The sequence below is a fragment of the Halichoerus grypus genome, chromosome 7, assembly GCF_964656455.1.
Source record: "Halichoerus grypus chromosome 7, mHalGry1.hap1.1, whole genome shotgun sequence".
Taxonomy (NCBI): domain Eukaryota; kingdom Metazoa; phylum Chordata; class Mammalia; order Carnivora; family Phocidae; genus Halichoerus; species Halichoerus grypus.
The window spans coordinates 101,561,479-101,566,102 of record NC_135718.1 but is presented as its reverse complement, the minus strand read 5'-3'; positions in this window follow the sequence as shown (position 1 = coordinate 101,566,102).

Below are 4,624 nucleotides of genomic sequence, written 5' to 3'. Positions count from 1 at the left end.
TTGAGCTATATGCTTATCAAGAGTCAGTTTGTATTTTTTTTTTTAAATAAACTCTCTGCCCAATGTGGGGCTCGAACTTATAACCCCGAGATCAGAAATTGCATACTCTTCTAGCTGAGCCAGCCAGGCACCCCTAGAGTCAATTTGTATTTGTAATATAAATATTTACACCTCTTATTATACTTCTGGAGTTTAAATATTCAAACTAATGAAGTACAAATAGAAAGTTGTTTTTATGAAAACTAAATTGAAAATGAACAGAAGTTACTATAGAATTAGATGTGGGTAAGAAAAATGCATAAAACTTTGGGGAAATAATTGTACAAAATCTAGACTGACTTGGCATTCAAACTTTTTCAAAGGTGTCTTTTAAAACTTCTTGCTGTATTTTGAAAAAAAAAGAAACTGAAAATTGTAAACAATTTATTTATTTATTAAGATTTTATTTATTTATTTGACAGAGAGAGACAGCGAGAGAGGGAACACAAGCAGGGGGAGTGGGAGAGGGAGAAGCAGGCTTCCCACCGAGCAGGGAGCCCGATGCGGGGCTCGATCCCAGGACCCTGGGATCATGACCTGAGCCGAAGGCAGACGCTTAACGACTGAGCCACCCAGGCGCCCCGAAAATTGTAAACAATTTAAACAGTGCAATTCATAATAAAGACAACTGGGGTCCTCCAACCAACAGATTCATTTTCAGATAAAAGGTCTTGGCCCTATTTCAAAGATTAGTGAGTAAATGTATAATGATACATTTGAGTCAAAATAAAAAGGTTAAGTATATCTGCCTTTTTAAATGATCTTTACCACTTTAACCAACTTTTTAAATTAACCAGCCAACAACTAGTCCCAATTTCAATGGGAAAGAGAATCTCTAGTGTATTTTTTTTTAATTAAAAAAGTGATACACATGGTAAAATAGTCTAATGGTACAAAATAACCACACAATTAGGAAAGGTTTCTTTTCTCTACTAGTCTGCTAGGGTTGTTATAACAAAATGCCACAGACCAGATGGCTTAAACAACAGAAATTTTCTCACAGTTCTAGGAGCTAGCAGTCCCAGATCAAGGTGCCATCAGAGTTGGTTTCTCGTGAAACCTCTCTTCCTGGCTTGTAGAAGGCCACTTTCTCAAAGTGTCCTCACATGGCCTCATCTCTGTGCCCATACATATGGACACCAGCCCTATCAGATTAGGGTCTCACCCTTATGACCAACCGCATTTAAACTTAATTACCTACATACAGTCACACTCTGGATTAGGGCTTCAACATATGGATTGGGAGGGGGTGGGGAGGACACAATTCAGTCCATAACATCATCTTCCATACTAGATTCCCAGCCCTTCTGGGTTTTTGTTTTTGTTTTTTTTTGTTTTTTTTGTTTGTTTGTGATGCTCACGTGGAAGCAGAGTCTCATATTGTTCTGCACCTTGCTTTTCTCACCTTACAATAACATACAGAGATATTCCAAGTCAGTGCAGGTAGAGCTACTTCATCTTAATGGCTGTATACTGTTCTACTGAATTGGATATACCAAACTTATTTCCTATTGTGGGACAGTTAAAGTTTCTTTCTTTTTTTTTTTTAGCCTTGTTCCAAAAATCTTTTAAAGAATATTCTTAGAAAATGCCTTTATACAATTTGTGTAAGTTTATCTATGGGATAAATTTTAGAAGTGGAATTACTAGGTCAAAAGGAACTTCGTATAAATTTTTGACATGTATTGTCACCCTGAACTTTAAAAAAATTTGTACCAATTTATACTTCCACCAAGTGTTTAAGAAAGCTTGTTCTTCCCACCTCCTTAGCCTCCTACCCATAATACCACATGTACATATCTCCAACACTGTATTGTCAAACTTTTTAATCTTTGCCACTGAGCTAACTAAAGGATCAAAGTTTCAAATTAGACTCACAACTCAGAAATCAGAGATCTTACCTAATTTCAAGGTTCACTAATTTCAAAGACACCAGTAACCAAGGGGCACAGACAAAATAGGAAGAGGTCCAGGACTCTTGGTGCTGCTCCTCAGGTCCTTTCTTCCTTTGGATGCACCTCCACCCAAGATAATTGATGAGGTTTCTAAATAAGGTATGCAGTCTCCTCACTTACACAGAAGGAACCAACTCAGTTATGAAACATATCTCCATTACATGCTGAGTTACCTAACTTACATGATATTTTCCAGTCATGCACCTCAAATCCACAGATTTCTGCTGTGTTTACCATAAACAGTCTCAGTCCAGGGCTATCCTGCTAAAGGAATTCTGTAGATATGAACTCTCCTACTAGGGGATACTAGTTTGTTTACCAGGAAGTCTGTTATTACCATATTTCTAAGAATCAAATGCTTGCTTGCTTTCTAGGAGTATTCCTCTATAATGGGAGAGAATGGATTGCAGATCTGCTGCTTAACTCCTTCCTTCCTGGTCACTGATAGATGAAAAATGGTATTTATTTTGATTTACACTTTGATGTTGAACAGTTGTTCACATGCTTATAATTGACAATTACCTTAGCAGACTTAAGGAACAAGAATCCTAAGCAGGCCATGAAGCAACCTGATTTGCATAGCTAAACCCTGCATAGGGCTCAGGAATTGGAAGTGCTAGGTAACTCTGAGACTGATGTGAACTAAAAACAGGAGGAATAATAGACAATTTGTTTAAGAATCAAATGCTCAGAATCCCTTCTCCAATCCAGTAGAAGCCCAGAGATTTAGTATTAGAAGAGGGTAAAACAAAAGATCTCTGGCTCAGAGGACACCAGGCCCAGTTAAGGCAGAAGGTCTGATGTTGAAAGAGAAATGATAGAGGACCAACATCTGAATACTTCAAACTCAAGACAGAGAAAATAGGGTAAAAATAACCAAATAATTCAAGTTGGTGAGACTGGAACCCTGTTCTGACCCTGTATCCCGTGCTATTTATATTCTTTCAGTTTATTGGTATATCTAATTCATAGTAACTGTAAAATGACATTTTCTGAGCTTTCAGAAATGTTGGGGGTAGTCAAAGGACTTTGTTCAGGTGATTAAGGGTTGGGACTAGCATTACCCTTCCCCTAAGCAATCATACCAAGATGGTTGGCAGAACTAAAGAATTACGGTTAAAACAAAACCAAAAAGGGACTCCTGGGTGGCTCAGTTTGTTAAGTGTCGGGCTCTTGATTTCCACTTAGGTCTTGATCTCAGCGTCCTGCGATTGAGCCCCGCCCTCGCTGGGGTCCCAGCAGAGCGTGGAGTCTGTTTGAGATTCTGTCCCTCTCCCTCTGATCCTCCCCCACTCGGGGGCACGCGCTCTCAAATAAATAAATAAATCTTTAAAAAAAAGAAGTATTCATAGAAGCTACACAATGAGGTGCCCCTACAACTCGATAATCATGTCGTAAATTGTGGTGTAAGAAGGGCTAATCCTGTAATTGCCTCAGGCTCGAATTGACTAAAGTACCAAAGCAGGGAAGCACCCCATAACAAGCAGATTTACAGATATAAAATCAATTGTGGAAGAAAAAATAACTTTCGGGTCTGGAGTAGTCTCACCATCATGCCTAGGCAGAGAAACAAACTATAAAAAGCTTCCCTTCTAGGTCCAAGTCAGCCTGGGTCTGAGTAGTAGACTCACAGATAGTAGTGAACTTGTCTAACACCAGGCTTTCAGAAGCTTCAGTTGAGAACCCATGGTTCACTGTTTCTCGGCATCGCCGGCGAATTGAATCAGAATCTCAAAGTAGTGCCTCGGCATCAGCTTTTTTAAAGCTTTACAGGTGATTCAACTTTATGTAATTGAATTGAGAGTCATTGTCCTAGTAAGGCATCTTTTAATTTGTTACAATGTTTTGACTTAAAAATGCACTAAAACACTATCAACAAGGGACCTATAGGTATTAAATGAGAAAGATGCGTAATACAAATGATAAGGGGGGGAGGGATTAGTCAAACAGTCCTGCTGGGGCATGTGTGGGAGGAATGGATAAGTGAAACAAGAGAAAGTAAAAGCAAATCTGGAATTGGTGTTCTGGATTACTACGCCCAGCGACTTCGGTATCATATGGTGAAAGAACACAGGAGTGGCTATACAAGGGTGATTTCCCACCTGAAACTTGAAGGCTCCGGTGTCTAGACCTAGTTATTTTAGGTTAAGAAGTAAAGGATACAGGGGAAAGAACACCGAGCCCTCGTCCTAAATCTGTCCAAAACAGCTGTGCAACCTCAAGTAAATCTCCTTTCCGGATCAGAGATTCCGAACGTCTAGAATGAGGAGACGGGATTAGCAACCCTCAGTATCTCCCTGCTAGTCTAACTGCATCGATAAACAAGGGGTCACACATCTTCCGAAAAGCCCCAGACGATCCGAAGCTGTCCTGGAGCTGCGAACCATCCTCCTTGTTTTTTACTCGGCTTCTTTAGCCCAGGGGCATGGGCTGCGCACAGAGCATCACCTTCTAAACGCCTCCCTCAACCCCAACCCGGAGCTTGTACCCGGAACGCCACTCTGAGTGACTTCTCAGAGCTTCCTCCACCTCCTCTGGACACCCACCACTCCCGCCCTCCACGCTCCACTAGCTCCACTCGACTCCCTCGACCATCTCCGCGGCCTGGGCCCGCCCCCCCCCCGCCTGGC